Raw genomic sequence first — 15,401 nt, 5'->3', positions numbered from 1 at the left:
GAACTCTTCCCATATTTCCTGCCATAATTGGAACCTACCAATCATATGAGCTGTCATGATGACACACTGAATAAATACATGCATGATATGAATTAATGGATTGTCCTTGATTTGAACATGGAACACTAGAGAGGCTTCTTACTGAACTCATTGCAGACATTTAATGTTTTAACCAGAATCCGTGGGTAAGATGAGGGCTAATGGGAGGCATTCTTTCCCATGTACTTCTGCCTCTTTTTGCAGGACTCCTATCAATCTCTCAAAAGGACACCATGCTTTCAACATTATTTAGATTGAAAGAAAATAAAGATATCATTGGAGTTATTCATCATGATGTCCCCTGCCTCCCCAGACCCCCACAACCTGGTTATGTTATGTTAGGAATGCTGCCAGTTTTCATTGCGACTAGAATGACATTAGTGGTTTAGCTTAAAATGGTTTATTTCATCAGGTACAGTGTCATGATTTTTTGCCTTTCCATTGAAGTTTACATTTGTAAACAGTAAGCATAACACGAAAAGCTGTTAAATGAATAGGGCATGATGATTGTCCTACATCACATCCTGCACCTCAAAGCCACTTAAACATCTGTACCCAGTTCCTGGGCTCCAGATTCCTACTTAGGTGGTTTCAGAGATCTAGGCTCTGGTCACAAGTGCTGTGGAGTAACACTGTCCTGGGAGTCAGCAGAGCCCAGTCACAGCTAAGTGACCCTGAGCAAATTACTGAACTTTGCTGAATTTCACTTACCTGATCCATAAATTGGGAACTCTTATTTCATAGAATCATCTGATCCATCAAATAAGATAATGTGTATAAATAATTTAAGATGACAGAGAATGAGTGATTCACATGCTATTCAAATAGGATGAGTTAGTTGAATCTCTCTATACTTCAGTCAGCCTTTTCATTTATAAAATGACCAAGTTGGGCCAAAAAATAAATTTAGGTCCTTCTAATCCGACAAGTCTATACATTTGTTATACTTCGTACTGTATTGTACACCAAGAGTGAAGATATTTTTGCCTTTGTATTCTTATCAGGAATAGTGTTGACTGAATTTATAACAAAAAAATAGCAAAATGTGTTGACTGTTCACTCTCAAGAAGGTGTTCCTGAGTGATTCTCATAACTCTCAGAGCTAAATCTTATGAATCCCAAGACAGATGTATTTTTTAATGCAGCTCGTATTCTACTGTTGCTCATTTCTCTAAATCTCAGCTATACACGTCCTTTTCTTTTGTGCAAATCGTATCCATGTTGTTGTTGCTTTGAGTAATCACCCTCTAGTGTTCATATCATAATAGTTGCCTTTTCTCATGTAATCTATTTTTAATTATTAATTCAACAAACATTTAATGAAGATCCCCATATCTTAGATGTAAGTGGGCACAGGAGAGTGAAAAAGCCAAATCCCAGTGCAGCATCAAACAGTACAGCTGCTCTAGCTGGAGGGGATTCTGTATAGAGACAGAAGATAGAGTGTGGGATTTCTGAGCAGCGGAGAAAAGATGTTTTTCACTTTCCTCCAAAACTGCTACCAAAAAAGTCACTGAGAAGTATTCTTTTGAAGTACAATTCAAAAGACAGAATGCAAATTTTTAGAATATTGTATTTAGGATATTTTCACAGATTCATAAAATAAATCAGAATATTTGAAAGTCTAGAGCAATATAATTATAGTTGGTGTGTATTTATTTATTGAGTCACATGATCAAGCTTAGTTGGCACCACTGCTGCAGAGGTGAACTGTCCAGCTGAGCCCTGATCAAATCACTGCTCTACAGAATCGCATTGTCTTGTGAGCCTTGGAACTAAGGTATCTTGAGACCAAGGAAGCAGGAGACTAAAAAAGATGAGTCTGTGAATGTAGAGATAAATTGGAAAGATTCTGAGTCCTTCATGACATAATTGAGTCACTGAATTACCAAACCTGGGTACTGACAGTTAGATGAATTGGCTCCATTTGTTTTTTGTTGTTGTTGATTTTTTTTTTTTAACGTGTTGGCTTTATTTTACCCAAGTCACAGGAAACAGCATGTAGTTTTTTTTGCCTTAGGCATCATGTTCATGCCTAGGCTTGTGGAAGGCAGGCCAGCTCAAGTGATCCTGCAGAGCTCCCTAGCCCTTTCTGTCCTTAGATACAAGCATTCTATGACCTGGGAAAAGGCCCTCTTCTGCCCATGCCAGCACCCTGGTCTCAGTCTACCAGCCTCCAGACCTGCAATAAATGAATTTCTGTTGTTTATAAGCCACCCAGTCTGTGGTATTTTGTTATTGCAGCCCAAATGGAGTAAGACAGCCCCCCAAATGGTTTTATAGGAGAAGGTACTAATACATAAGCTAGTTAAAACTTACCTCTGCTATTAAGTGGCAAAGCCACAGTTTAAACAAAGAATTTAGTTGACTCCAGGACTGGTGTTCTTAGCCTCAATGGCCATACTACCTCTCTGATTAATTCTGCCTTACATATACTTCTTTAAAAACTCAAGTTCTGGGAGTTCCCGTCGTGGCTCAGTGGTTAACGAATCCAACTAGGGACCATGAGGTTGTGGGTTCGATCCCTGGCCTTGCTCAGTGGGTTAAGGATCTGGCGTTGCTGTGAGCTGTGGTGTAGGTCAAAGATGCAGCTTGGATCCTGCATTGCTGTGGCTGTGGTGTAGGCTGGCAGCTACAGCTCCGATTAGACCCCTATCCTGGGAACCTCCATATGCCACGGGAGCAGCCCTAGAAAAGGCAAAAAAATAAAAAAAAGACAAAAAAAGAACAAACAAAACTCAAGCTCTACAAAGATTCTAAGTTGCTCATGCTAGCCAGTTATTCTTTTGCATAGCTGCTAGTAGAAATCCTCAAAGCTATTCATGCATTTTTTAAAAATCTATTCAATTTTCCCTTGTTAAGGTAGGTCTGTATTCTAAGAACTTCTTCCAGAGTCTCTCCATGAAATTTCAAAAGGAACAGAACTCCCAGAAAACAGCATTTTAAAGTCATTAACTCACAGATGCATCACTGACTTAACGTGCCACACTCACGTAGGTGCTGGGGGTACAAAGATGACCAAGGAGAAAGCTCTCAAAGAACTTGATGTCTGGTTAGTGTTCTGGGAAGCAGACAATTAGGTAAACCAATAAACAAGTTTTATAATAAAGGCATGCATTCATGCCAAGGGAGATTGGAGCTAGGTGCTAAAGAATAATGATGCTTGAGAGAATCTAGAAGGACTTCTTTTCTGGGTAGGTGTTATTTGAGCTTATCCTTGAAGGATAGAATAGAATTGAGCAGGATAATAAAGGAATAACTTTAAAGCACACAGATACGTCTATGTTCTGAACAATAGATATTCTCTGTATATTAATGAAAGAAAGACAACAGTACATGATGAGGTTTTTGGATGACTTAAAGATGACGTCTTTGGAATCTGAAGAGATTGGACTTGCACATAGATGGGTTATTGCCAAATAATGACATCACTGTATTCTAGTGCAGCTAAAATGCTTTAAATTTTATAAAGTTCCAATTTAAAGATGCAGTGCTCAGTCGTAAAAATAACAATGAAAATTATCATAAAACATCACTAAGAATGGAATGGACCAGCAAATTCCTCAGTGATCCAGTTGTCTTCCTAGAAACGTAATATGTTACAAAGCTAATTTCTCATGTTTATTAATAGTACCATGACTTCCCAAAAGATTTATTATTATTGAGGTCTTTACCATTCTCCTAGTTGACTTCCCAACTCTACCCCCCATGGGTAGTCTGTGGCTGGTGATCAAGAATTACCTATGGGTTAAATGCCACTTTTATAGAGAGTGATGCTACATGTATCAAGAGAATATAATTGATGTACAAGACATATGGTAATAAGTTTGGGAATGCTATAAACATTTACAGATTTAAAATAAGCCATATCTTCCTAGCCCATAGTCAATTAGTGAGTTATAAATGTATTTTTGTCATCACATTTGAAAATGCAAATATCTTCTTGGGGAAAAGTCACTTTTAATGAGGTTAATAGCAGAATATTAAAGGAATAATGCAGTCCTTAAGCCATGTGGAAATTTTACCATGATTCTTCATATTTGCAACATTATTTTTCTCTACATTAGAAAACACCATTGTATCCTCTAAAAGTGTATACCATCTTAAACATTTTTTAAAAGATGAATTTACCTAGATGTGTCCCTTAGAGAAACTAATACAGCCACTGCACATCAGATATGTTGCCTCCATGTGGAGCACCACGTCAGGGTTTTTCCACATGGTTATACTTAAGTGGCCCATTGCTGCCTTTTATTTCCTGAACCTCCCATAGTTCAGAGTTTGTGCTGTTTAAAAAAAGAAGCATGGGCCTTTTCAATTTCTTAGCACATTCTGTGTCACCTTGTAAACTAACTGTGCAGTGTATATCAGAAATTCCATTCTCTGATCTCAGGCTTGTCTAATGCTGCAGCCCTGTTCCAGGTATGGCACCAAGTGCTTGTTGGAAACACAGGTGGGTCCTTGGTGGAATGAAGAGAATTGTTACCTTTTAAGACATTTTCAATAGTTAGAGTCTTATTATGATTAATTGCAGAGAAGTCTCTTACTGAGCAAGGCCAGGGAATGGGGTATTCTGTTTAATGGTTCAGCTGAAAGGAAGAGGAAGATAAAAGATGTTAGTGCTTCTAGATTCAGTCTGGGTCTGTATGAGGGGATTGAGTTTTTCCAGCATGTTTCTCACATATGGAAGGCCATCACAGGGCACCATGGGATAACTGAAGAGCAGCAAAAGAATTTTCAGAGTTGTTATGAACCCTGGTTTAAATGTGCTCCCCAATTCTTACCCACTTCCCATTTATAGCCTTTCCTCAGGGAAAGAATGTGGGGATGACGTTGTGGCCAGGCCTTGTTTTCTGAGCCCTGACACCATGGGGAGCAGCAAAGGGAACGACCCTGTGGAGACTGATGCAGAGTACTTCTCACTCTTCCATTCAAGTAGTCCAGGAAGTTTCTCTTTGTGTATTTGTCAAGCTGTAACAAAGCAATATTGCTTTTCCTTGCTGTTTAAGTTGAGGATAACATGTCAAAAGTTAAATGAAAATGATCAAGATAACCCATTCTGGTTAGTAGTGCAGGAGGTCAAGCTTGCTCCTGAGTTTAACCTTCAGCAATCTTTCCGGTGTCCCTGGTACTCTGTTCCAAATATTTACTATGCCATTTTAGCATCGTCTTTAGATTAAATTATGTCCAAAAGTGTTGTTTTTGTAAATGTGGTTTAAGAAACATTGTGACCCTGAGCTAAGAGTGCAATGAATTGCCTTCATCAGCAAGGTACCAGCTTAGGGAAGTCTGCTTTCCTCTTGACCTTGCCAACCACCTCTGTTTGCCAAGACTCTTCCTCCAGCCTCCAGTGCATTTCTCTCACCTGCTTTTCCCCCTGTCTGGTTTTCTCAACATCCTCTGCTTGCTTTTCTTTCTTGGGCCACCCTGTAGCATCTGGAGGTTCCCAGGCTAGGGGTTGAATCAGAGCTGCAGCCACTGGTCTACCCCACAGCCACAGCAATGTCAGATCCGAGCCGCATCTACAACCTATAGCACCAGTGAACACCAAATCCTTAACCCACCGCAAGGCCAGGAATCGAACCTACATCCTCATGGATTCTAGTCAGATTTGTTTCCACTGAGTCACGACAGGAACTCCTTATTTTCTTTATCTTGCCTCTTAAATAGTGTTGTCCCTAGAATTTTGTCCTCAGTGCTTCTCTGTTTCTCTTCTACTCTAACTTTGTGGCATACTCCTTTCATTATAGCTTCAATTATACATCAAGAAGTTCTCAAATCTAATTTGATCTTCATTTCTGACCTCCCTCTTTAGTGAGAGTCCCAGATGCAATCACATACTTTAGTTAAATAGCATATATATGGGATTATTGCCACACTCGATTCTTCATCTGCACTTGTATTTCATAAATCAATGAATACATTATAGTCACCTGGTCATTCAAGTCAGAAAACATTTTCATAGAGGTCAAAATTTATTTATTACTAAGTCTTGTCAGATTGTCCTCCAAAATGTATTTTAAACTCATTCTCTTGTTAGCTTAGGTTTTTGTTGCTTCTGTCTGAGTTTATTCTAAAAGCTAAAAGCTAAGGCATGCACTGATCTCCCCAGCTTCAGTCTCGTCTCTTTCCTTCCCATCTGAAATGCTGCTTCCAGGATTATTTGTATGATATAAGATATTATTGTGTCTGTCCCCTGAAATTTCTGTTCCCCAGACTCACAGAATAAAGTCCAAGTTTGGGGTGCAATGAAAAGCCCTTAAATATATGAGCCTGATGCACACATCACATCTTTATCTCTCCTGCAGTAAAAGCAAAGTACAAGAACCTAACTCATTGGACATAAAATCCTTTCTATAGACTCCATGCAGTTTCCCAGTGCCTCCTAAACAACAAGAACAAACAAATAAAACTTTAAAGCACTGTGGTTTAGAGTTAATCCTTGGGTCCTCATTGCCGCTATTATCAATACCTTTCTCTTGGGTTTTTGTCAGCACCCCAAACTTGTGACAACAGAAGGAGCAAGAAGCTCCATAGACAAAGCTCTAACCCAGGAGAGTCACAGCTTCATCCACCCCACTGTGGAGTTTTACATCCAGTGAAAATATCCTTGAAAATTGGTATTAAAGACATTTTTGTAGACAAAAGCTGACATAATTGATAGATCTTCCAGGCAACATATAGTAAAAAAAATACCTTTAGGCTGAAGAGAAGGATATTTATGTGTCTACAGGAAGGAATGAAGAATTGCAGAAAGGGAAAAATAGTTCAGTAAACATAGAAGGCTTATTTTTAATTACCTAGCTTTATTCATTTTCTGTAGTTTATTTAAAAGATGACTGGGGAATGATGTGAGGAAGATGGCAAAATGAGAGGTCCCAGCCCTCACTGCCTTCATTGTGGTTTGAATTTGCTTTTCCTTGATGACTAATTTGGTTGAGCATATTTTCATGTGCTTAGTCTCTATCTCTATAGCCTTGTCAGTGAAATGTCTGTTCATGTCATTTGCCCATTTTATACTTAGATGGTATAGGTTTTTTTTTTTTTTTACTGTTGAGTTTTGAGATTTTCTTATACTTTTTAGATAACTAGTCCTTTATACCATATGTTGTTTTCAAATAAGTTCTCTCAGGCTGGAACTTGTATTTTCATCTTCTTTACAGGGTATTTTGCAAAGCAAAAGTTTTTAATTTTGATGCAGTCCAAGTTGTTAATTTTTCCTAAGAGGGTATTATACTTTTTGCATAAAATCTAAGAGAACTCCTTGCCTCACTCTAGATGGCTATGATTTTCTACTATGCTTTTTTTTAAAGTTGCATAGCTTTATGTTTACATTTACTTCCATAATCTATTTCAAGTTATTTTTGTATTAAGTATGAAGGTTAGGCTGAGGTTCTTTTTTTTTCTTAAACTACAGATTGTCCAGTTGCTCCAGCTTTTGCACCTTTGTCAGAAATCAATTGACCATATTTATGTGGGTCCTCCGTTGAACATTATCTAAACATCTTTCCTAAGAAATTGCTCTATTGACAATATGTCTATACTGCTGCCAATTAACAGATTTGATTATTGTGATTATCTATTAAAATGTAATAACTTTGTAGAGTAATTCCCTCTATTTTATTCTTCTTTATCAATATTTTTCTTATGTATTCTAAGCCCTGTGACTTTCCATATAAATTTTAGAAGAAGCTTGTCTGCATGTACAGAAAACTTACTGGAATTTAATAGGGAAATTGCTTTGAACATATACAATTCAATTTTGGGAGGACTGACATTCTTACTATATTGAGTCTTCTAATCATAAATACAATATGCATTTCTTTATTTAGGTTTTCTTTGCTCTTTCCTCAGCATTAGATCATGTACATGTTTTGTTAGGCTTGACACCAAACATTTCATTTGGGGGGAGCCAGGGTAATTGGTGATGTGTTTTAAATTTTATTTTCCACATGTTTGTTTTGAATATATAAAACTGTGTTTGACTTGGTATGTTGATATTGTGTCCTGTGACATAGTTGAAAATCACTTGTTCTAAGACTTTTTTGTGCCTTTTCTTTTTCTTTTTCTTTTTTTTTTTTGGAATCTTTGTGATATCCCACATAGAAAATCATGCATCTGGAAATAGAGGGAATTATATTTCTTTCTTTCTAATCTGTATGCCTTTTGCGTATTTTTCCTGACTTATTGACTTGAACTTCCAGTACTATGTGGAGTAAAAGGGATGAAAGGGGAGATCCTTGTCTTTTTGGCTATGAACTGAATTGTGTCTCCCATCTACCTCCCCCCAAATTCCCATTTTGGAGCCCTAACCCACAGTGTGGCTGTATCTGGAGACAGGATCTTTTGGAGGTAATTGGGGTTAAATGATGTCATACAGATGGGACTGCAATCTGATAGCATGGTGGCCTTAGAAGAAGAGGAAGATGTCTCTCTCTCCCATGTATACTTTCTGTCTCTGTATATTTTCCTATTCTGGACTTTGCTATGCATGAGGTCATAGAGTACGGAGTGTTTTGTGACTGATTTCTTTTCACTTGGCGTAATGTTTTCAAGATTTATCCATGTTGTAGCCTGTGTCAGTACTTCATTCCTTTATTTCATTACGTGTATATACCACATGTTCTATCCATTTGTTTGTTGATGACATTTGCATTGTTTCTACCTTTGTCTATAATGAATAGTGCTGTTCTATAAACATTTGTATACAAAGTTTTGTGTGACATATGTTTTCACTTCTCTTGGGTATACATTTAGGAATGGAATTGTTGAATCAAATGGTAACTCTGTATTTATTCCCTTGAAAAATGATCACAGTTTTTTCTTAAATTGCCATACCATTTTCTATTTCTTCCAGCAATGCGTAAGGGTGCCAATTTTCCACATCTTCACCAACACTTGCTATTATTTGACTGATTCTAGCCATCCTAGTGGGTGCCAAGTAGTATTTCATTGTGGTTTTAATTTCTATTTCCCTGAAGACATAGGACCTTGAGAATATTTTCATGTATTTATTGGCCATTTTTATACCTTCTTGGAGAAATGCCTACTCCGTGTCCATTTTTTATTAGCATTATTTTTTACCCTGGTCTTAGACTGCTCTTTCACTTACTACCTCAAATATGATTTCATTTTGGCATAATTTCCCCCCCAAAGACATAGCATGAACCTATTTTGCAAGCTGTTCCTTCCCCAGTCTTATTTCCTGTGCAGCAATTTCTCTTGCAGGTTATAAGAAAATCTCAGATATAATAAGATTTTATGTCCACAAAATCCAGGTTATTCTCCATCTTTTGTCATTTGATATTACACATAAGCTGCGATGAAACATAGACTCTCTCCTTTTACCATTTCTTCTTGTTAGTGTTCATATTCTTTCACTGCAGTAGAGTGCATAATGCTGCTATTTATAGTGTTCTTCTTTAGAGATTTCTATTAGAAGAAAAAAGAATCTTGTTTTTCTTTTTAGTTCATGAATGCTAGTTCATTCCCTTAGATTGGACTCATGTTATGCAACCAAAACAAATAGTTTTTCCTCTGAGAGTTACTTAATCCCTGATTTACTAGAGAAGTATTCTCCCTCCGAGTTCCCATATAGCATTTCTCATTCCCTGGTTTTTGAACTACCCACAGTCAGTTTTATAATTTTCATCCCCTGTACATATTACATCGGGTGTCACACCTATTTTTGCTTCTCCACCAAGCTCTTAGATTCCATGCATTCACCTCCAATTTCCCAGCACCTCCTACTCCTCTGTGGTGCTTCCTGGATCCTGCAAGAAAGCCTACACCCCTGTCTGCAAGTAATGTTGCTTCTAATATCGAAAATACTAGAGCTTTGAAAACAATAGCTTTAAAATATCATCCCCATGGAAATTGTTTCCTTGGCTTATAGCCAGGATGTGAGCAATGGCGAACAAAGAAATCAGTCCTTAGAGAACAAAGAAATAAGTCTAAGTGAAGGTGGAAGGACCTGGGCTGAGTTTCCTCACCTTCTGACTGAAACAGAGGACTCAGGGCAAATCCATGAAAACCTAATTTATGGGAACTGTGAACATAACAGCCTGTTCTGCTCTTTCCCTCAGTTGCCTCTGTAATGATCTACACAGAGTTCATCCATCCCATTCACAGAGGTTACTTTTTTTTTTTCCTGCCAGGGGAACAGATGTGCCCTGGGCCCTCTCCTTGTCAGAGGACCCTTAAAATATGTGTGTATTTGTGTGCATTGTGGCCATGCATGTGTGTGTGTGTGTGTGCGTGCGTGTGTGTGTGTGTGTGTGTGTGAATCTGTAAATCTCTGCCCCTCTGTGCCCTCCTTCCAGCCCTGGCAAGGAGCCTGCACTCTCACCTGGCTCAGCGCCTGTGAATTTCCCCACACTGGGGCTCCTCTAAGCTCTCTAACCAGCTGTTTCCACCCCTTTCCTCTACAAGAACATCTCGCCCACTGAGTGTTCTCTCTGCCCAGGAGCTCTGTAAGTTTCCCTTGATTGTTCTTGGACCGTTCCTATGTTTCACCTCAATCAAAGCTTCCTCTCCATTTGCAGTCAAACCACACAGCTTTCCATCCTAAAGTCACAGGGTATTCCCTTGTCTCTCGTTTCCTCCTTTATAGCTGTATCAATTTAGTTTAAAGTCCCCATGACCCCTTTAGAATGGCAGGGAAAAGCTGTATATTATTTATGAAAGAGGTGAAAGGATACAGGGACAAAGAGAGGAAAGTAACATAAAAATTACTAAAAATAAAAAATGGGGGAAGTGAGATAAGTATTTCATGTCCTTTTATAGCTACTAGAGAAACATCGACCTACTGTGAAAATGTGCACACCCATAACAGTGTTTACACAATCAAAAATACAGGAGTTTTTTATGTCTTCCATCAATAAATCTTCAAATGTGCGACCTCTGTGGTCTAAATCTCACCTGAAAAAAAGGAAGTTACTCTCTTGATGCTTCCTTATGTTTTCGTACATTTATTTCTCAGGGGCCCACTCTTTATATGAAATAAGTATCATTGTACTAGTTCTAAAAAGTTAAGCCTTCTCATTTGATCCTGGAACAGAGCAGCAAAATGCTTAAGTTGATGCTAGTGCAAGTCTAATTGGCAAATTTATAACTATAATCTACAATGATAATAGTAACACATGCTTACGGAGAGTTTACTGTGTGCCAGGCACAATTCTAAACACAGTGCTTGCTTTGTTTCATTTAAGTCTCATTTCAGCTTTGTAAGGATGTCTTTTTAATACAGTTGAGTAAATTGAGACAGACACAGAGGATTTGAGTAATTTGTCCATGGTCTTCAGTAAGACTCGGAGCAGAACCATGATTTTTCTGCAGGGACTCGAACCATAGGGCTATTGCTCTTGACAGCCCCTTTGTGCAACTTTTCAAAAAATGACATCGTCTGTCGATATTCTTCAGCATGACATTTTCTATTTAAATCAACTTGAGTTTGCCCAAGCACATCATGAAAGCACGTCATGAAATTTCTGTGGGATTGTTCTTGTCATCATGATACTTCTGAACATCTGAAGTCTAACAAACAAGTGAAAGGAAATTAAATTTTGACCAGAAGAGAATTGATGTACTGCTTCTCCAACTCTGGTCAAACATGCAGATTTCTGAGCCCAATTCCCAGTGTTCAATGTTCGTGGGAAGGTTAATGAGGATTTATGGCACCATTGACACAAGCAGTCCCTGAACAGACAAGAAATGCTGTGGCTTGTTGGGGAAGGGACAGGAGCAGAGAGCAGTATTATTTCCCTCTTCTTTGTCTTCTCTGTGGTTATGAACTCTAAGGACGTGCTTTATTTTCCACTCCTGCTCTCCCACAATCAGTGGCCAAGGCAGCACCAGCAGGAAGTAGAGGAATAACTTTATTTCCAACAATTCAGAGACTAACCAGCCTCCATATTAGCAGCTTAGGTGGGCTCCACAGATCGTAATTTCCTCGATGCTTTGGGGTTGGTTCACATCCTAAGACTGGGTTGTGGTGTTAATCCTTTCTTAGCCTGCATTTTTTAGATTATTCTGCCTTTACTGCTTTCGGGCTGTGATTTGAATCCCAGCCTAAATAGGACCCAGACTAGTGGCTGATGTGGCTGAGGTTCTTGGTTCCTGCTGCCACCCTCCTTTTTTATTGATTCTTGTTGATTCTCTTCCTTCTATCTTTCATCCAGTCTGTCAGGCTCACTAAATCTCCTGCTGCTGACTCGCCCTGTGATCACTGTGGCTTGACCTGGTTTCTCTAGAAGGTGGCACCCTCTGGAGTTAGTATCTCTGCCACCCAATGTGCCTAGAAGAGACTTAAATAATGCAGAGAAGTAAACTATGATTTACTTTAGATTCCAGTTTGTCACATGTGGAAAATTGAGTTGGACTGCCTATGCATAGACGGAAAGTCCAAGGAAATACTAAAGATGCTGTCTTTTAGAAGAGGTCTTCTGACTTTAAGAGAGAAAGATGACTTTTAAAACAGGATAGTTTTCTTACTCATGAAAAATAAAACAGCTTGTTCCAAAGAAAAGACAAGAAGACAGGATTTCTATTCTCAAAATATGCTGATAAGGCTAACAGGATATAACACTAAACTTGCTTGAAAATAAGAGACGGCAAGTGACAAGTACAGATGCTACACAAAACAGGACTTCAGAGGAGTTAAATAAAACCAATAGTAAATCAAGAAAGGGTCAGAAAGGAGACAAACATTGAGTGGAGCTGTAAAGGATGAAAATAATTTGGAAAAAAAAACCAACCTGAAGATACTCTATTTCACTGTCATTTAATATATACATTGGAAAGTAGGAGGAAAATGATCAGAGAAATCTAGCTTCAAAAACTCTTGAGTATCTCAAATGTCAGTATGAATATTAAAAGGACAAACTTTATTTTACTGCCAAAAGACAATAAGAAGGCTTTTTCAGTAAATTCTTCAAATTTGACCCCTTTGCAGTTATCTGTAACAATAAGGATAAATTTTAGGCTGCAGCCCTTCCTTAGAGAAATCTTCTTCAGATTTTATAGAGCTGTTTGCTTCAGTAAGATCCAATTTTTGTTTTCCTTTTATCCAGCAAAGAGAATGATGATGATGCCACCATCAGGAATATGAAACATAAAGCTTTCTATTTTCTATGAGACAGCTGAAAATCTAAATGGTGTAGAACGTGTAAATGCTGAGCCAAAGATACGTGAACGACTTGCTGCGCTTCGGTTCGCAATTAGAGATCCTCCTTTCACTCTCCTCAGATGTTCAGACCTGTCAGGAGCTAATTAACTGCTTTGGCAGCGTGGAGAAGTGGCAACACAATTCACAGCTTCCGAATGGCTGCAAGCTATTTCATTTGAACAATAGGCGAATTAAAGGTCAGCAGTTAGCCGGAGTATCAGCAGATACTGATGCCTAAATGGTTCCTATTCAATTTTGAAAAAGAACTGCCTGAAGATTTATATTGGGATTTTTTTTTTTTTTTCACATTGAGAGAGGCTTACATTGCAAATGCCAGCCAGGGAAGGCAGCAGTGTGTAACTCTGAAGTGTAAATGCTAATATAGTGTTCCTGGTCAGCAGCAACAGGAGAGAGTGGGGTTTATGGCATTCATAAGAATGGGGTTTGTGGCCTCAAGGTCTGAACAGCCCGGCTTTGGCTAAGCCCTGTGTAAGTGAAGCGGACGATACCAGCCTACCTGCAAACAATTATCTTAAAAAACAGAGGAATATATTCAGAATCTGTTAAGTACCTGAACCATTACTTATCCACTCTGTACCCACGCTCACCCTCTGTCTCAGTAAGAACAACTCACTTTGCGTATTTCTTGAATCCCTTCTGTATTAGTCAGAGTTCTCTAGAGAAACAAAACCAAGAGCTATATAGTCATATCTTTACTTACATGCTTATATATTTTTCTTTATGGAGAGAGATGTAGAGACAGAGACACCCAGAGAAAAGAAATACAGAGAGATTTATTTTGAGGAATTGGTTTATGAAATTGTAGAGGCTAGCAAGTCCAAAATTTTCAGTGTAGTACAGCAAGTGAAGACCCAAGAAAGGGTTAATGTTACAGTTCGGGCCTGAAGGGAAGATGGAGGCAAAATTCCCTCTTTTTCAAGGAATATCAGTCTTCTTTTATTCAGGGCTTCAACTGATTAGATGAGGTCCATCCACAGTATGCTTAATTTGAAGTCTACTGATTTAAATGTCAGTCTCATCTTAAAACTATCTTTAGAAACATCTAGATTATGCTTGACCAAATATCTGGGTACTGTGGCCTAACCCAATTGACACACAAAATTAACCATCATACTATTGAGTGGAGAAAACGCCTAAACTAAAAGTTGCAAGTTACATTTTATTGGGGTCCTTAATGAGAACTGTAGCCCGGGAGACAGCTCCTTAGATACCTCTGAGTAACAGTTTTGAAGAGAAAGGGAAGGAACCAGGCTATATTGGAGATTTTTGTTGAAGGAAAAATAAAAACATGTAGAGGGACATCAAAAGATTACTGCTAATTATACGAAACAGATGTCTCACGTTATTGCTTTTAGTTCTTTTCTATATATGGGAAGATACAAGATATTCTTGTATCTTGAAATTATTCCTCAGATATGCACCTTAACTATTTAGGGCCAATATCCTATTTTCCTCCATCCTGAATTTCCCTCAGGGTACATTTCTTTTATTTTTTTTTAATAATGATTTTTATTTTTTCCATTAGAGCTGATTTACAGTGTTCTGTCAATTTTCTACTGCACAGCGAGGTGACCCAGTCACACATACAGGTATACATTAGTTTTTCTCACATTATCATGCTTCATCGCAAGTGACCAGACATAGTTCCCAGTGCTATACAGTAGGATCCCTTTGCTTATCCATTCCAAAGGCAAGAGTTTGCATATTTTAACCCCAAATTCCCAGTCCCTCCCACTCCCTCCCCCTCCCTCTTGGCAACCACAAGTCTGTTCTCCAAGTCTATGATTTGCTTTTCTGTGGAAGGTTTCATTTGTGCCATGTACTAGATTCCAGATATAAGTGATACCATATGGTATTTGTCTTTTTCTTTCTGACTTACTTCACTTAGTATGAGAGACTCTAGTTCCATCCATGTTGCTGCAAAATGGCATTATTTTGTTCTTTTTATGTCTGAGTAGTATTCCATTTTGTATGTATACCACATCTTTTTTTATATATATAATGATTTTTATTTTCTTTTTATTATAGCTGGTTTACAGTGTTCTGTTAGTTTTCTACTGTACAGCATGGTGATCCAGTTACATATACTTTTATAAATTCTTTTTTCTCATATTATCATGCTCCATCATAAGTGACTAGACATAGTTCGCCTCAGGGTACATTTTTGTTTGGGGCA

This window comes from Phacochoerus africanus, chromosome 6 (assembly GCF_016906955.1).
Source record: "Phacochoerus africanus isolate WHEZ1 chromosome 6, ROS_Pafr_v1, whole genome shotgun sequence".
Classification (NCBI taxonomy): Eukaryota; Metazoa; Chordata; class Mammalia; order Artiodactyla; family Suidae; genus Phacochoerus; species Phacochoerus africanus.
The sequence above is the reverse complement of the archived record's forward strand: the minus strand, read 5'-3'. Positions refer to the sequence as shown.